The sequence below is a fragment of the Lepisma saccharinum genome, chromosome 13 (genome assembly GCF_977018435.1).
Source record: "Lepisma saccharinum chromosome 13, izLepSacc3.1, whole genome shotgun sequence".
In the NCBI taxonomy this organism is placed as follows: Eukaryota; Metazoa; Arthropoda; class Insecta; order Zygentoma; family Lepismatidae; genus Lepisma; species Lepisma saccharinum.
In genome coordinates this window covers 72,409,863-72,419,629 of record NC_139241.1, presented here as the reverse complement: position 1 = coordinate 72,419,629, position 9,767 = coordinate 72,409,863, and the positions used below count along the sequence as shown (strand labels likewise).

At 36.5% G+C, this 9,767-nt stretch overlaps 1 long non-coding RNA gene across 1 annotated transcript in view; it reads left to right on the top strand.

The window, feature by feature from the left end:
* The first annotated feature begins 507 nt into the window (after positions 1 to 507).
* The window catches only part of LOC145997032 (uncharacterized), a 29,010-nt gene continuing 19,750 nt past the window's right edge, over positions 508 to 9,767 (top strand). Inside the window, exon 1 of the long non-coding RNA XR_014442853.1 lies at positions 508 to 757. This is a non-coding gene — a long non-coding RNA (uncharacterized LOC145997032). The remainder of the gene's footprint in view (positions 758 to 9,767) is intronic.

The window sequence follows — 9,767 nt, the reverse complement described above, 5'->3', positions numbered from 1 at the left end:
GCGTACTGACGTCAGATGAGGAATGCCTACGTTATTAGGTTAGGTCTGGTTCTCTTAGCATAAATACGATGCAAATGTGTTATTTATGCTAAGAGAGCTAAACCTAGCTAGTCTAAACTAACATCAGTCATAGCCTAAAAAAAAAACAAATCATTTCCCAGTGACGTCAGAACGGAAGGTTGCCCTAGCGTTGTCCGATAAGGAAGACCCGTCTCATTAATGCTATAAGGTTCAGTGTTCCGAAACATCCCATTTTGTAAATGTAATAAAATACACTGACATTAGCAACAATGTAAGGAAAAAACAGTGTTTCATCCAAATTAAATATAATGTTTGTTTTTAAGATGGTTCAGATTAAACAATTGAATTATATATGCATATAGTTCAATATTAAACAGTGGGTCTGGTGTGGGACACATCGGCCGACTGCGAAGCCAAACAAATATGGCGGCTACTTGAAGTAGAGATTTTATGGCTTCATAGGAAGTACAGCGCACTGTAATAGGAAGTCATTATCTGTTTGAAATTGTGTGGTACGTTTGACAGTTAATATAAAAACTGCGAAACAGTAACATGTTCATCGATTGTCAAATCCGAAATTTTTTACTATATGAACCATTTTCAAATGCCAGGTTCGGCAAACTTAAACCTGTAAATTGTAAATAACTATCACAAATCAGCCATACAGTACATTATCATATGGAGATTCTTAAGTTGCAGATTGTTTGGATCCTCGAGAACATAATTCCGACAAAAGGTATGTATGTAGTGTTGGTCAGGCTAACTTAACGAACATTAAAACTTAACCGGTTATGTAACTTGATGTTTTCCATTTCCTCTTATCAAGGTCTACGTAACAATAGTGACCGCAGAAAAATAATGAGTGGAGATGTAGGAATGGTGCGGTCACATATATACCAACACACACCCTACAAAAATGCATATTCCAGCTAAAAAAGCATTTATTTAACTAGTTCTCCTTGTTTCTGGTGGAGGTGTCCACCCTCATCTGGTTCAATGTACAAAACCCGAATAATATGTCCTGGGAGATAATGTTGGCTCAAGTTCCAATTGTTTAATTCCTAATTTATCATGGTGTACAGATATTTTTTGGGAGTGAATATTTTCACCAGGTGGTGAAGCTAGCTTTTGAGCTATTGTCACCAGATTTTAAACGGTGCATGTGTATGATCTACAACCAGTAACGATTAGATATAGCGGAAACACATTTCTTGAAATTTACAGGAGAAACGACGAGAAAGTACTTACGGAATTTAGTTCTTGTGGACTTTCTGAAGCTGAGAAAAGTGTTTTTTCGAATTGTGCAAGTTATTCGGCCTGTAAATAAGATACAATACAATACAATACAATACAATATATTTATTCATCGTTAGACATTGTACAATGCAATAGATGTCGTCAGTTATTGGTTACATATTTGTTATTGTATATATGTCAATATATAATTACATATATAGAGAGGGATTACATGGAGCTACAATATGTTATACTAATATGAGAGTATATGCATATATAAGGTAAGAGTACATATTTTTCAGGTAACACTTTACTATACCTGAGACAGATTTGTTCAAATTTACAGGAGAAAGTACTTACGCAAATCATTTTCTGTAGCGTTGTTGATGTTAGGGAATGTAATTTTGATTCATTTTAATGCGATTGCATGTCGTTTTGTACGAAAATCTATTTCCGACGTGCTATTGCTGCTGCCGCCATTTGCTTCCTGCATGAGAGCAGAATACGCTCTCGTATTGTCCGTATATGCTTAATTGAACGAAAGGAGTGCTAATGGAACCAAACCTAACAGGCCTAACCTAACCTAGTAGGCATACCTCGTCCCCGTGATGGTTTGTGGGGCTATCGTGAATTTTTGGGCTAACGTCAAAGGTTTTTCTGGCTCAAGGAACGATCAACGGTAAGCTATCGCCATGTTGTGTGTGGAAATAAACAAGTACAGTAAGTACTCGTAAATGTAAGAAATATACATTACTTTCCTAACAAATTAAATTATTTAACCTAAATAAGTGTTCCGGAATGCAGAATAGTACGTTAGCAATGTAAAAAAGTGCGAAAGAAATGATTCCCAGGTGTCTCAGGTATAGTAAAGTAGTACCATTTTTCGACATTCATGTATCCCTATGGCATGATAGCTTGTGCCACCATTACCATCAACTACGTGAATCAAATGTTCCATGCGTTCGATTATGTAACCCCCTGTCAGTGTAGCAACCACGCGGTAGTTTTACAAGATGACGTGTGAGCGGGATTTTTTTTCCAATTTAATTTTCTATGTTTGCCTAACCTAACCTTCCGTGAATGGTTTATGGATTGAAAACAATCATTTTTCGGTTAATAAGTGTTAGTGTAACAACCACGCGGTAGTTTTACAAGATGACGTGTGAGCAGTTTTTCTTTCCAATTCAATTTTCTGATTGCCTAACCTAACTGAACCTAACCTAACCTTCCGTGAATGGTTTGTGGGTCAATTTTTGCTTAAAAACCTTTTGTGAATAGTGTGTGCGGCATTTATCGGTTCATAAGTTTGGAAACACTGCATATCAGCTGACAATAGACAACGCTAGTCAAAATTTGGCGGCCAATTAGCAACGACCAATAAATACTTGGTACTACTTTACTATACCTGAGACACCTGGGAAACATTTCTTTCGCACTTTTTTACATTGCTAACGTACTATTCTGCATTCCGGAACACTTATTTAGGTGAAATAATTGAATTTGTTAGGAAAGTAATGTATATTTCTTACATTTACGAGTACTTACTGTTCTTGTTTATTTCCACACACAACATGGCGATAGCTTACCGCTGATCGTTCCTTGAGCCAGAAAAACCATTGACGTTAGCCCAAAAATTCACGATAGCCCCACAAACCATCACGGGGACGAGGTATGCCTACTAGGTTAGGTTAGGCCTGTTAGGTTTGGTTCCATTAGCACTCCTTTCGTTCAATTTAGCATATACGGACAATACGAGAGCGTATTGTGCTCTCATGCAGGAAGCAAATGGCGGCAGCAGCAATAGCGCGTCGGAAATAGATTTTCGTACAAAACCACATGCATTCGCATTAAAATGAATCAAAATTACATTCCCGAACATCAACAACGCTACAGAAAATGATTTGCGTAAGTACTTTCTCCTGTAAATTTGAAGAAATCTGTCTCAGGTATGGTAAAGTGTTACCAAATACTTATAATGTTAAAAATAACGCTTTTTTCATTGAAAAAGTAATCCCTAGTTGAAAAATGTTCCGCTATGCATATGAGGTAAATAGAAATGAATTTTATTTCAAAATAAACAAGTTAAATGTGTTTCCGCTATATCTAACTAGTACCCTACAACCTTGCCTACTACATGTATGTGTGCATTTTTTAATTGTTGATGTGTAAGATGCTTAGGAACGACTGAAGATGACTGGACCCCTCTCCGATTTTCTTCATATTTGGCATACTCACTAATTGAGGCCTCCTAATCACGAATACCGATGCTTATGTCCGCGTGCATTCATTTTCGTATGGACAACAACAACAAGTAATTTTTCTGCACGCTATGAGCTATGAAGTTTGAAAAATACCACAAGGTGTTCTAATATGAATTGGTGCTTGTATTGCATTCCTTAATGCTTTCATTGTTAGGTTAGGCAGGTCACTTTTAGGGCCGTTAGCATTAAAATTATTTCTGTAAATACTTCCCAACACCAGATCATGTAATTTCTGGTCTTAGCACTTTCTGCTATTCTCACTACTTGGTGACAGTAGTAGTTGCACCAATTTTTAATTGGTACTACTTCCGTATAGTGGAAACACCTAGAAATCATTTCTTTTTCACTTTTTTACATTGCTCACATACAATTCTACACTGCGGAACATTTCTTTAGGTGTAATAATGAATTTCTAACGAAGATAATATCTATTTTTTAAATTTACGAGTAATCACTGTTTTTCCTTTTTCCGGTTCTGTAACACACAATGTAGCGATAGCGTACTGGTTCATCGCGTGTTGTGGCAGTGTTTTGTCGATTTGTAGTGTGTATGCGGTGTTTCCAAGCTTCTTCACCGAAAAATACCTAATTTCGTGGCTGGATTTGAAATTATGCTAATACTTCGTTAGCCTCACAAACCATTGGCGTTATGTCGATTTGGAGTGTGCATGCAGTGTTTCCAACCGTCTTCACCGAAAAATGATTAATTTTGGGGCCGGATTTGAAATTATGCTAACAGCTCGTTAGCCTCACAAACCATTGGCGTTAGCCCCACAAACCATCGTCATTAGCCCCATGAACCATTGATGTTAGCCCCACGAACCATTGACGTTAGCCCCACAAATCATTGACGTTAGCCCCACAAACCATTCATGTTAGCCCCACAAATCATTTCTGGTAAGGTTAGGTTAGGCAAGCATAGTTTGAAATTTTGAAAAATAAAAAAAACTTGCAACAAAAAGGCGTGTTTGGAAACATTGACAGGTGGTTACGTCATGAAACGCATGGACCATCCTTGATGTATAGAAGCAATTGGAAGCAACAGGAATTGCATGTCGGAGAGGTATTTTTATAGAAAAAAAAAAGATTTCATACTAAAAAATGTTACGCGGCGAAAGAAAACACATTGAGGAACTTCAACGATGATACAGAAAGTGATTTCCGTTAGTAGTTGCTTCTGTAAAAATGAAGAAATCAGTTTCCACTATACGAAAGTGTTACTTTTTAATTTAAATTAGCTCCTTAGCAGTAACTTAAGTACTACTGCCAATGAGATTTTAAGTCCACTTTATGCACCACAGTAAGGCTAATCGGGAGTGGGCCTACATTTTAAAATGGGATCCGAACCACAATGTGCATCCACTGGGTATCGGACTTGGGACTCATTGATTACAATGTGGGTAACGGTTCCGATTGTTTTATGATTTTTTTTTTCAAATTTTCCTAGCAGTAAGACAAATTATCGTAGAATTTTTTAACAATCATTATCACACAAAATTTGAACCTTCCTTAACGTAATGAGCACTGTTTGGATTTTGAAAAAAAAAGTTGTTTATGTTGGAAAAAACAACTTAAAAATTACCTTAGGCAAGCATGCGTGCTTCCCATGGACAATGCATTTTCCATTGTCAAGCGTGGGAATTAATGTAGAAGTAAATCGGATGCTTAGTAGAATGCATTTAGGGACTTTATTTTAATGCTAAAAGAACCAAACCTGGCCCGCCTAACATAACTACGAAAGCATACATTGAACAAAATCTTAAGTAATCGCTGCAACTCCACAGTATGTGTTAACAGACATAAATCAAAATTGAACCATATAGAAACTGCATTTGTTGCATAATGAAATTGCAATAAAACTAAAGGAACTTGCACAAAATACAATGCTATGGTCAGGTAATTACTTTTGCTGCTGAAAATAGACCCATACCATGTTCTCAGCACCTGGTGAAAATATCCTTATATGCTATTCTCACCACTTGGTGAAAATAGTTCTTATGCTATTCTCAACACCTGGTGAAAATAGTCATGGCCTAATAAAATATATGTGCACTTTAAGAAATAGATATATTTTGATAAATATATTTACATCATGACAGAATATGCATACGATAGAAATAAGTATATATGAAAAACTATCTGCATCATTCTCTCCGATCTTCATATGTAAGATACCCTAATGTGCCAATAATTAAATACTAATTATATTAAATATAAAACATGGAAATTAGAAAAATAACACAACTGCAGTTTGACCAAATACTCACGGTGAGAGTGCTGGTATAGTACCTTTCTCTAGACAATTTTTGTCACTTTTCAAAACAGTTTAGGCAACGTATACTGGTTTTTACCATAAAAGAAATTAGATTTGTCAGTCTTACTGCCATATTCAACTGCTTCTATATTGACAGATTCACCTTCAACCATCTTCCTGTAAGTTTTCCCCTGTATCTCATTCATGTTCACTGACCTCTTATTCACTATCAGCACCACTGATATTTGTTAATATCTGTTCGGGGATCATTCAAGATAGCAAGGATGCCATTTTCGTTCACAATCCTTGATTTAGCTAGGTCGATGTAAAAGTCAAATTAACACAAAAAGTAACACTAACGCCACATCTGTGTCCTGAAGACCCAAGGTTAGTTGCTTTTGGTACATTTTGTACCCTCACAACGTTAACCACTCCACCGGCTCAAAGAGAAGAAAGGGCCAGGAGACTACTGTGCCTGTCACGTTCTTTTTTAATTGAAAATTACAGTATTTTGTGGAACAGAAATTTCATTTCGAGATGAGTAAACCACAATTTGTCATATCATGGAGCACTTGCACCATTATTTAAAAATGAAATATTGTTGTATGGAAATTCTAACAGCATTAAATCTAACTCTGCTAACCTAACCTTACAAAAACGTAAAATTACTGTCATGTCATCAACGGCAGCATGACGTGATAAATAGCACCATCTAAATCCATTCTTTACTTCACTGATGCATCTCTACAAACTAAAAACAGCAAAATGTTCATATTAAAACTTTTTTTTTAATATACAATGCAAATTTTCTCCAGTCTCTTTGGCTTGGAGGATCACCTTTAGTGTAAGTTGTTTTTAGCATGGGAACCTTGGTCCAGGTGAATAATTTACAATTGTAGTGGATCATAATAATCATGCACATGTATTTTACAGCTTGGCAAATCAACCTTTCAACTATAATTGGTAGTTGATGTAGGTTTTTCATAGGAGATATTAGCCCTCTGCTATTTGTCAACACCTGAAATGTAGCTACCCAATGTACAAAACTGAAATAATGTTAGCTTGATACAATCTATAATTGCATAAAGTTCTTACACGTTTAATTTGTATTGCAGTAAGCCAATGAGTCCTCACAATTTATATTTTGTTTTTCAAACTTTATATTGGTTCAATTTCATTTTTTGAATAAAATACTATCATAAATCATAGAGCTAATTAATCAAAAATAGTTTCACTGTATCTAACATCTCACACCTTCGGCGAGTGAGGAAGAACTTCAAATGTTTCTTGAATCACCTTGTGACTTCCTTCTGAAAGGCTGTCAAGGTATTGCATAGTATGTGTTCAATAGTTTTCATACTTATTCTGCTAATATATTTTACACTTGTAGCTGCTGCTTCAACAAAAAGGGTGCAGCATTTTGTTTTTATGCAAAACTAGTACACTAGCGCGTAATTGATTTTTTATACCAACTTTGACCCAGTGTTTTCAGTCATTGTTCAACATTGTTATTAATATTGCCTTGGTGTTCAATATCAGCTTCCTTTTAAAACTTGCACACTGAATGAGAAGCTTCACATCATGAGGTTGTAATCCTGGTAGTTTTTGCAGCTTGGTTATTTATTTTATGGTAAATTGTTCTCTTGGCATAGACGACTAATTCCCAGCATCTCTTACTTCCTGACTGATCCATAATGACAGATCCTGTAAAGTGGGTCAAAAGCTTGGAATTAATTTTTCCTTCTGTTACTTGTGTGTCTGCTGCTTGTGTTTTTTTTTGTTAAAGATGATTAATTCTCATCATCATCCTTTGCCGTTTCCTGCATCTGGCTGGGTCGGCATAGACGTCAAGCCTCTCCATTTGTTCCTGGTCTTCCACCATTCCTCTCTTTCTAAAGTGTTCCAATCTTGTCCTCTTCTCCGATCACTCTCTGCTATCTGCTCTTTTCACCGACATCTTGGTCTCCCCCTTGGCCTTATTCCCACTCCTTGTGTATTGTAAGCTCTTACTGGCAGTCTTTCTGCATCCATCCTCTTCATATGTCCGAACCATCTCATCTGTGCCTGATCTATCCTGTCCTGTCCCACTGTCTGTCGGATCTTCTCATTCCTTATTCTGTCCCCTCTAGTCTTCCCCAATATACTCCTCAAAAATTTCATCTCCACTGCCTGCATCTTTCTTTTGTCTCTCTCTATCATTATCCAAGTCTCTGCTCCGTATGTAATTATTGGCACATAATTTTATGTATGTGAAATGTAGAATAGACCAGTACCAGTAAATTTTATGATTGTGAAATTTTAGGGTGACCTGATTTTCGCAGGACAGTACTTTCTTTGATGGCCATGTCCTGTGGTCTGTGATGCTACTACAAAAAACAAATATGTCCTACTTTTCAACAGCGTCCTGCAAAACATCTAGACTAGTTGTTTACCTCTGTGAAACTGTTAGTATCTTTTAAATTAATAGTATTGTTAGTTTGCAAAGAAATACTTTTAAATCTAAAAATTTTCACGATCGCTTCGCTCGCGACCTTATTCTTACTGTAAAGCTTATATTTATTGCTTAGAAGCAGATATTGCATGCAATCTGTTCATGATATGATATGCAAGGTACTCAGTGATGACTAAAATTAGGGACATTTTGAAAATTGAAAATAGTCCAATTCTGGGGATTTGTATGTTTGATGCATTGACGAGATGATTACTACATCTGCGGCAAGAGACAAATATATTCTCATTATTGATTAATATTTTAATATTATTTCACAGTATGTTTATGGTTTATGAAGAAAGAAACAATAGGAATGAAAGAGAGAGAAAGGTTAATCTGTAAAATTAAAAAGATAAGCCAGAGGAGAAATGAAAGGGAAGACCTCTTTTGTGGAGTGGTTGAATGCTAGGATGCCAGGGATACCAGCCTTGTGAGTGTCCAATCATGAATACAGTCACATCACTCATATTCATTGATGCAATTAGCCAAACGTGAGAGGAAGGCGACACATTAAATAATAAAAATCAAGAAGAATACAGATTAAAAAGAATTGTGTAATATTTCGGGAGACATTTCCTTTGCCAAATACCACTTTTAGCTGAAATTCCCCCGTACGTATCCATGGATGTCCTGCTTTTCGTTTCAGAAAATCTGGTCACCCTAGTGAAATTGATACACGTATTTGTAGGATTTGGTGATAATCAGCAAAACTGTTCAGTAAAAGTTAGTTTTTTTTAAGAAGGTCAGTAAAGTTTGTTGTTATGATTGCCATTAGGATGCTGTCTCATTAGCCAATTGCATTAAGTCGTTCAGTTTAGTTCTCGCCACCGAAATTCCGAGGGTGTTTTTTTTTTTTATATGGTCCTAGAGTGGCCACTCTGTAATGGCAAAAACAAATGTAGGGTTATTCATTTGGAGTTAAACAATCTGAACTTGGGCCATTTTTGATCCTGAGGTTGAGAATTGTGGAGGTGTCCCTCAATAAAAGCCACTACAGATGTTTCAGGTGAGGCGATAGATGGTGTTTGAGGTGTGGCAGATTCCTGTTGGGTGGAGGTTGAATTTGCACATGGCAGTGTGAATCTGGAGTATTGTGGACCTGGTTGTTATACAGGGTAGGGAGACACTTGAGAGCAACTCTGGGTTTGTTTGGATGTATGTTTCTAGCATCAGAATCAGTGTGAGAGACATAAGCATAGGGTGTGTGTGATTTTGTTGAAGTGAGGGTGGTATTAGGTGTTTGATTGAAATGTTTTAAGTCCACTTTACGCACAGAAATACCAGTTTGAACTGGACCTACAGTTTAATGTGGGATCCAAACCACTGTGCCATGTGCCTCCACCTAGTATCAAACCCAGGACTAGGTATTTGCTGTTAAGCAGTGATGTGCCACGGACTATACATGATCATTTTCATGTATTTTCCGCAAGTAGATTACATTGCATTGTGGTAGACAATGTGAACTAAAGTAGAGATTAATTTACAACACTGTTTGAATTGTATT